This window comes from Danio rerio, chromosome 5 (genome assembly GCF_049306965.1).
Source record: "Danio rerio strain Tuebingen ecotype United States chromosome 5, GRCz12tu, whole genome shotgun sequence".
Taxonomy (NCBI): Eukaryota; Metazoa; Chordata; class Actinopteri; order Cypriniformes; family Danionidae; genus Danio; species Danio rerio.
This window is the reverse complement of record NC_133180.1, coordinates 13,505,632-13,515,422: the sequence shown is the minus strand read 5'-3', so window position 1 is coordinate 13,515,422 and position 9,791 is coordinate 13,505,632.

Sequence of the window (9,791 nt, the reverse complement as noted above, 5' to 3'; positions counted from 1 at the left end):
TATAAACCTCAACAATATATATATATGTAACAGAGTTATTTTGGTAATATTATTTTCACTCAAAATCCTTTTTTCTATTGAGTATAACTTTAATTTACTTCATTTGATATTATTATATATATTATTTTATCGTTTTGAGGTTATGCTTGTATGTGACTTTCAGGACCTGTTCAAGTGTACTGTCACTTTAAGAGTGTATACTCGTTTGTGTGCGCGCTCATCGCTCTCTCAGTTCACTTCCTTCTGAGCTGAGAGAAGGTTGTCTCGTGGTTAATGGAGACATTAAACGGTAATATTATTGACGGTTGATGGTATATTTTAAATCTAAAATGTTTGTTGCTTTGCTAAACATACTCTGTGATGTGGAAATATGAAACTGTGGTTCTAAATGGTTGTGATTGAGATCGTTTGCATTTGTGAGTGAGATTAGCACATATTAGCATGCTGTAATTACTCCTCGTGTGCCAACAGGTTGTTTAATGAAGATCATAATCACAGAATGCATGTTTTCAACACATTTTCTATTTGTGCAGGTATGTTTTTGTATTGTTGGTAGTTTTTGTGATTTCATGTCATTAATATTAATTTAGTCTTATGTTAAGCAGATTAGTTTAATACATGTTCTTTCAAGAAATCGCTCTCTCAGTTCACTTCCTTCTGAGCTGAGAGAAGGTTGTCTCGTGGTTAATGGAGACATTAAACGGTTGTTTAATGAAGATCATAATCACAGAATGCATGTTTTCAACACATTTTCTATTTGTGCAGAAAATAAAGACAGTGCCAAGCGGTAAGAGGTTTGGAGTCCTTTATTGAAAAACAACAACACAACGCAGAACGGATTCCACTCGTGTGGGACCCGTTACAATGGTGCCGTGACCTTTTAAGGATCCATCTGAAGACCGACGTCTGCTCGCTCGCCGTGGAAGCTGCATGGACTGGTTTTAGGTACTTTTCAAAGACAAAAGGACTATTTTATATAAAGTGAGGTGGACTATATACATTTTTTTTCTCTCACAGAAGACATTTTCGAACTGATTTCAGACTCTTAAAATATACATTTGCTGACTGGTTACTGTTATTGATTGCCATTGTTCAGTACAATATTTCAGTTCATTTATTGATTTAAATTTGAAGATAATTAATTGGTACAATACAGCAATATGGCAGAAGGCGTTAATAGCTTTGCTGAAGAGATGAAGGACAATGAGGTGTTTGACCAAAGTATCCAGTTTGGTAGGGGAAGGGGTTTTTTCAGAATACCTTCTGAACCTAGGATGCCAGGGCCTACTAGCAGAGCATTTGATACACCTGTTCTGACTTCTACAAGATATGTTGATCGTGCCATGCCATCTCCAATTAACCAAAATTCAGATTTGAGTTCACTCATCAGTGAAATAGCTGAAAAAGTAGGACAGTCTATTACTGCTCAGCTACGTTCTGATAACAGTACAAACCGTAGTAATTCTGAACAGCCAGCTGAGATGACACTGTCTAATGTCAAACTAGTGATGCAGTCAGATGTAAAAGAGCCACCAATATTTAGGGGCGATGGTTCAGATAAATTAACTGTACAAGAGTGGGAAAATATTATGTCCCTGTACCTGAGAAAACGTGCTATTCCGACTGATGAGCAGTCACAAGAAATATTGGATAGGCTAATGGGGAAAGCAGGTGATGTAGTGAAAATTAAATTGCGTAATAACACATCTGCTGACTGCACCAGTAAACCTCGCTTGATCTTTGACATTTTAAAACAGCATTTCAGCACCATCTCCTATTCTAGTATGCCCCTAGCCGATTTTTACAATACTTTACCGATGCCATCTGAAGATGCAATGGAGTATTGGATCAGGCTGAACAAGACAATGGATGTTGCCAAGGAATGCCTGGAGAGACAAGGTCGGCGCGTTTGTGATCCAAGTCATGAAATCAGCATGATGTTTATCAAGCACTGCCCAGATAAGTCTCTTTCTAATGTCTTCAAATTCAAATCAGCAGAGAAATGGTCAGCTGGTGAGATACAGGAGAGACTTGATGAACATATGCAAGAGAGGAAAGCTAGGACCTTCACTAATTTACACAGTTTGAATATAACTGAACATAGAGCTTGCACTCAGAGTCCTGATGTTGTTGAGACAGTTGCTTCTAACTCTCCTTTGTCCATTCCACCTTCTCCTATGGTGCAGTCTGGCAGTGACAGTGCTTGCATGAAAAGTCTAGTGAGTCTATTGGACCGTCTTGTCACTCAACAGACCCAATTTCAAGTTAGCCCACATCATCAAGCTACAACATTTCAGACTTACCGCAAACCATGCAGGGTTTGTAGATCTTTGGATCATTCAACGGTGTCACATTGTAGACAGGATAACAGATGTCTGAAGTGTTTAACTCCTGGACACTGGAAAAAGGACTGCCCTCAGCGAGCTGATCGTAACCAGCATCAATTGGAAAGTGGGGCTGGCAGACCACCTAACCAGTTAAACTATTGAACCCGCATTATGGAAGGGGTGATGTGGGTATGGATACTAAATACCTTCATGAAGAATGCGATCTTGCCCAGCTCTATGAGAAAAACTGTAATAGTGCTCCTAGAGGGACCAAGATAGTTGTACAATCTAGTCAGAAAGTCGAAGCCTTCAGTAGCCTTTTCTATGTTCCTGTTCGTGTCAATGGCCACGTTATTCTTAACGGAATGATTGATTCCGGTTCTATGGCATGCACAATCAGTAAACATGCTGTGGAGAAAATTAGTTCTGCAGGCATTTTGCCTGAAAAAAAGCATTCAGAAGAAAAGATTGTCTTGATCGGCTGTGGAGGTCAGCAAACCCAGCCTGATGGTTTCTATGATTTGGAGATCCAGTTCTTTGACACTCGGTGTGTTGCACCTTGCTTGGTCGTGCCTGGCCAGCGTGATGATCTTATTCTGGGCTCTAATATCATTAAACACTTAATTCATGAGCTGAAGAACAACAATGATTATTGGGACATTGCTTCTAGACCTGACAATAAGTTTGATGAAGACGTTCAGCAGTTCTTGTCAATGTTTACGGGTGTTGAGCGTTGGAAAGGAGAAACTGTTCCTGACAAAATAGGCACTGTCAAACTCACTCAAGCGGTGGTACTTTTACCAAAGCATGAACATTTGGTCTGGGGCCGTTTGCCATCTAATGTGCCCATGTCGCCAGGCAGCACAGTGATCGTTGAGCCGACCAATTCAAAAGCTATGCCTCGAGACATTCTAGTTGGTCGTCTTGTTGTACCACTTTGGGGTGACAGGTGGGTGCCTATGACAGTTATGAATCCGACAAATAAAGTGATCACATTGAAGAGGAACAGCAAAATGGCTGATGTGTTTCCATGTATTGCATCTGAAGATTTTGAGATTTTTCAGGGACTGCACATTACTCTAGTGGAAAACAAGTCAGATGATTCATGTAATTCCTGTGCAGCTGACCACATTGACAAAAATCTGCTGAACCTGGGTCTTGAGGAAATTGACGTCAACTGGAGTCAGATAAGTGATGATTGTAAATCTCAACTTACCCAGTTACTAGCTGATTACCAAGACATCTTCTCCAAGCATCCATTGGACTGTGGTGAAGCCACTGGATATGTGCACCGAATACGACTGACGGATAATCGACCCTTTCGATTGCCTTATAGGCGAGTACCTCCTGCCCACTATGAAAAATTAAGGCAAGTTCTCACTGACATGGAAGAAAAAGGTATCATCAGGAAGTCTTCAAGTGAGTACGCATCACCATTAGTGATGGTGTGGAAAAAGGATGGTGGATTGCGTATTTGCACAGACTTCAGGTGGTTAAATGCCAGAACTATGAAAGACGCACACCCCTTGCCTCACCAGGCTGACTGTCTGGCTGCGCTTGGAGGAAACTGCTTCTTCAGCACTATGGACCTCACGTCAGGGTTTTATAATATTCCAATGAGTGAGGAGGACAAAAAATATACGGCTTTTACTACACCGCTAGGCCTTCATGAATATAATCGAATGCCTCAGGGGCTTTGTAATAGTCCAGCCTCCTTCATGAGAATGATGCTTGGGATCTTCGGAGACTTGAACTTTTCAAAGCTTCTATGTTACCTTGATGATCTCCTTGTTTTTGCACCATCTGAAAGTGAGGCTCTGTCCAGGCTGCGTACAGTGTTTGATAGACTGAGGGAGAACAATCTGAAACTTTCACCTAAAAAATGTCATCTACTTCAAAGTCAAGTAAGATTCCTTGGCCATATCATTGACAGTGGAGGTGTGTCAGTTGATCCAGCAAAAGTGGAGGTCATCACAAGGATGACTGCTCATGATCTGATGGATAATGATGGCTGCACACCGTCTGTCAAAAGGATTAAGTCTTTTCTTGGCATGGTATTTTATTACCAACACTTTATTCCAAACTGCTCATCTATCTCTAAACCTCTTTTCGGCCTTACAGCTGGACAGAAAAGAAGAGGAAAATTGTCTAAGGAAAGGAAGTTTCAAGGCACTTACCGTAAACTTACCCCTGCAGATTGGACTACAGAGTGCCAGGTCGCTTTTGACAAACTTAAGACTGCTTTACTGGAGTGTGTCATGCTTGCACATCCTGACTTCAATGAGCCCTTCATTCTTTCTGTTGATGCTTCATTGGACGGGCTAGGGGCTGTATTGTCCCAAGTGCCAAAAGGTGAACTACAAGCCAGACCCATTGCTTTTGCAAGCAAGACCCTCAGTACATCGCAGCGCAGATATCCTGCTCATAGACTAGAATTTATGGCTCTGAAGTGGAGTGTATGTGAGAAGTTCAGCCATTGGCTGAAAGGCCACAAATTTACCATCTGGACGGATAATAACCCTCTCACATATATTCTGACTAAGCCAAAACTTGATGCTTATGAGTTGAGATGGGTTTCCAAACTGGCGGCATACACTTTTGACCTGAAACATTTGCCCGGAAAAGCTAATGTTGTGGCGGACACCTTGAGTCGCGACCCTTTTGTTGAGCCAATTGGACGGAGACTGTTGAATGAGCCGTATTCTTACTTGATGCAGGAGGCCAGTGGGATAGGCGAAGATTCCGTTCACGATGTTTTCAGGGTCAGTAGCCATATTCAGCCAAATCAGCCCATGGAGTGTCTTTCGCAAAGTGTTGACTACAACGTGGATGAAGTCAAAGCTCTTTGTCAGTCACACTGCAGTTGGACAGACGGAGCAGAGTCAAGAGCCCTTCATTTAGTCCATCATGTTCAGATGATATCGGGTTGTCAGGAGACTTTACCAGTGCTCTCTGCCCAGGAGCTCAAGGACAGTCAACAGGAAGATCTGACTATATCCAAGGTGTTGTCATTCTTGATTAGACAGAGACGTCCATCAAGAAGAGAAAGGCATGGTGCAAGTGCTCAAGTAATAAGACTGTTGAAGCAGTGGAGTAAGTTGGAAGTTAGAGATGATGTGTTATATAGAGTGACGAAAGACCCTTTGACTAAGAGGAAAAGATTACAGTATGTACTGCCTGATAGTCTGAGGAACAAAGCTCTGTCTGGTATCCATGATCTCGCAGGCCACCAAGGGCAGGACCGTACTATTTCACTTGCAAGACAACGCTTTTATTGGCCTGATATGGGAAAGAATATCAGAGAATATGTTCAATGCTGTCGAAGGTGTGTCCTTGCAAAGTCACCAGAACCTGCTGCTCGTGCCCCTTTGGAGAATATCAAGAGCACAGCCCCGATGGAGTTGGTGTGCATAGATTTTTGGTCAGCAGAAAATAGCAAACAATGTTCGGTGGATGTCCTCGTAGTTACTGACCACTTCACCAAGCTTGCTCATGCATTCCCTTGCGCTAATCAAACAGCAAAGCAAGTTGCAAAAAAGCTTTGGGACAATGTGTTTTGCATCTACGGGTTTCCAGAACGCATACACTCTGACCAGGGCACAAATTTTGAGAGTAACCTCATAGCAGAGCTTCTTCGTCTGGCTGGTGTCGCAAAATCTCACACAACAGCTTACCACCCAATGGGCAATGGTGGCACGGAGCGCTTCAACAGAACCTTGGGTAATTTGCTTCGATCGCTCCCTTTAAAAGAGAAATGTCAATGGCCACAACAGATCCAAACTCTCACATTTGCTTACAATGCAACTATTCACGAAACTACAGGTTATGCACCTTTCTTTTTGATGTTTGGCCGCATACCCAGACTTCCGGTTGACATCATGTTCAATCAAGTACTCGATAACCCCGACATTGCTGATTACGACTCTTATGTCAAGTCTTTACTGTGCTGCTTGAAAAATGCTATGGATATCGCTCAAAAGCATTCCTCTGTCGAGCAAAGACATCAGGCTAATCAGTACAACAAGCGTGTTAGAGGAACTCACTTGTCGGTGGGGGATAGAGTATTGGTGGCTAATAAATCAGAAAGAGGCAAAAGGAAGTTGGCCGACAAATGGGAAGACGGAGTGTTTACTGTTGTTGAAGTGAATCCTGACATTCATGTTTATAGGATAAGGGATGCATCAGGCCGCACTAAAGTTGTGCATAGGAATCTTTTACTGGAAGTGAATTTCTTGCCAATTGTTGGAATTGATAAAGAGCAAAGTACCAGTGAAAATAATCAGCCACTGATCATTGTGGAGTCTGATCAGAATGGAGCAGATCAGGACTCAAGCGAAGACTTGTCTGCTGTTTCGTTCACTGAGAGCTCAATTCAATCTTCCTCTGACTATCCTTACCCACTTCCTGTTTGTGAATCAGACCGCAACCCTGTGGTTCATGTGACTTTACCTGTAGATTTAGAAAACTCTCATGATTTGGATGAGGTAGACACAGTGGATGCAGATATCCATCAATCTCCTGGTGCTGCCAATGAGTTGCCTACAAATGAGAAACATGAACAAGATTCAAATGAAATTGCACAATACTTACCTGGCTCTCCTGACTTACTGTGCAGTGATCCATCGTTGAGAGGTGCTGAAAATGCTGATCTTGTCAAGCCTGTTAGAACGAGAGTTGGAAGGATAGTTAAATCTGTAAACAGATTGATTGAATCTATGGTGCAGATGCCAGTTTCAAAAGTTCAAGTTGTTTAAATTGAGAATTCATTTTGAAGTCTTAGTAATTTAATGTACTGACATTGTTTGTGACAAAAGTCAAGTTTAATAGAGCCAAGTGCTGTGTGGTGTATTAGGCATCACATTAACTTATAGGGAATTTGAGACTTGATCAACCTCTTGTTTTCCTAAACCTTGAAATTGAGGTAACTTTTATGTTGGTTTCGTGAATTAGATTTGCGAGTCACTTGTGCTAGTATCATGTTCACTGGGAATGTCTTTTTGGTACATTGAAAGATTTTGATGAAAATAAGGAGGGGTGAATGTAACAGAGTTATTTTGGTAATATTATTTTCACTCAAAATCCTTTTTTCTATTGAGTATAACTTTAATTTACTTCATTTGATATTATTATATATATTATTTTATCGTTTTGAGGTTATGCTTGTATGTGACTTTCAGGACCTGTTCAAGTGTACTGTCACTTTAAGAGTGTATACTCGTTTGTGTGCGCGCTCATCGCTCTCTCAGTTCACTTCCTTCTGAGCTGAGAGAAGGTTGTCTCGTGGTTAATGGAGACATTAAACGGTAATATTATTGACGGTTGATGGTATATTTTAAATCTAAAATGTTTGTTGCTTTGCTAAACATACTCTGTGATGTGGAAATATGAAACTGTGGTTCTAAATGGTTGTGATTGAGATCGTTTGCATTTGTGAGTGAGATTAGCACATATTAGCATGCTGTAATTACTCCTCGTGTGCCAACAGGTTGTTTAATGAAGATCATAATCACAGAATGCATGTTTTCAACACATTTTCTATTTGTGCAGGTATGTTTTTGTATTGTTGGTAGTTTTTGTGATTTCATGTCATTAATATTAATTTAGTCTTATGTTAAGCAGATTAGTTTAATACATGTTCTTTCAAGAAATCGCTCTCTCAGTTCACTTCCTTCTGAGCTGAGAGAAGGTTGTCTCGTGGTTAATGGAGACATTAAACGGTTGTTTAATGAAGATCATAATCACAGAATGCATGTTTTCAACACATTTTCTATTTGTGCAGAAAATAAAGACAGTGCCAAGCGGTAAGAGGTTTGGAGTCCTTTATTGAAAAACAACAACACAACGCAGAACGGATTCCACTCGTGTGGGACCCGTTACATATATATATATATATATATATATATATATATATATATATATATATATATATATATATATATATATATATATATATATATATATATATAAAGTTACTGTAACATACGATATGTGGTAAAATTAGTTAATAGGCATTAGCTTGCAATATATAGCAGCTATTCTATCTATCTATCTATCTATCTGTCTGTCTGTCTGTCTGTCTGTCTGTCTGTCTGTCTGTCTGTCTGTCTGTCTGTCTGTCTGTCTGTCTGTCTGTCTGTCTGTCTGTCTGTCTGTCTGTCTGTCGGTCTGTCCGTCTGTTTTGTAGAAAAAAATTCTGGGCTGCACACAATTCCTTCATTTTGTGAGAGAACTTTTGTTGAACTTCTGTTTTTGCAAATGTAAGTAGATTGAACATAAACAATTAAGTTGCCTCCTAAAAAAAACTGTGTTGTGAATTGTGTTGATTTAGCTCATTTTAATGGGGTGGTCCACTATGTTATCATATTCTAAACTTTAGTTGATTTGTAATGTAGCTGTGTGAACATAAACAGCATCTCTGATTGTGGAATAAATCTTTATGAAAGGGGCTGTTTGTCAGTGAGTGGAGTGTTTGCTTTAGAGTAAACTAATCGAAATAATGCGATTTATTTTAGTCTGGCTATATCATGATGGTAGAACAGCGCTTTATTATAACAATAAAAATTCCTTACATTTATTTAGCGCTTTTCTTGGCACTTTAAGCGCTTTACACATAGGGGGAATCTACTTTTTTAATGCAAGAAAGAACATTACAAAGATATAATATGAACAAAGAGACAAAGAGGGTTACAGAAATAGAATTCCAGCTAATTAAACAAGTTTAAATGATTTACACCAAGAAAGTGTTTTACATCCAGTGTAATTGTTAGTCTTTTAAAGAGTTCACATAAATTCCTTTCTGAAAATAAAAAAGTAAGGGTGTTTCTTTGAAAATTCACATTTATCGATATAAAATTTTGCTAAAAAAGCAATGAATCAATAATATTTACTATGAGAAGGTTCTACACTCAGAAAGTAAACAAAGAATACAATTTTAGGGGAAATACAGAAGTTTGGAAATAATAATTTTTTAATGAAACTGGAAAAGTCAACCCAAAACTCTTTACAGTAAGTAAATAAATAAATGGTTTAGTGTTTCATCATATTGAGTACAAAATGAGCATTTAGGGGAAATATTGTTATTAAATTTAGCTAGTTTGATATTTATTGGGTAGCAATCTCCCCATCTACCACCAGTGTAGCATCCACCTGTATGACGCGACAGCAGCCATTTTGCACCAGACCGCACACCACAGAGAGAGAAGACAGAAGTGTGTTAAAGCCAATTATGATATGGGGAGGGTTGGGAGGCCCTGAAGGACAGAGCCTAGTGGGTAAATTTGGCCAGGATGCCGGGGTAAACCCGTACTCTTTTTCGAAAGACATCCTGGGATTTTAGGGTATATGCTGAAGCATGCTAATGGGACTTTTAATTTGCCAGTAACCTGGGTCAAGCGCTTCCGGCAAACTGTATGCCAAAGGAAAAACCAGCACGTTTAAGGTCTGTTTTCTTTAAAAATCAGCGAT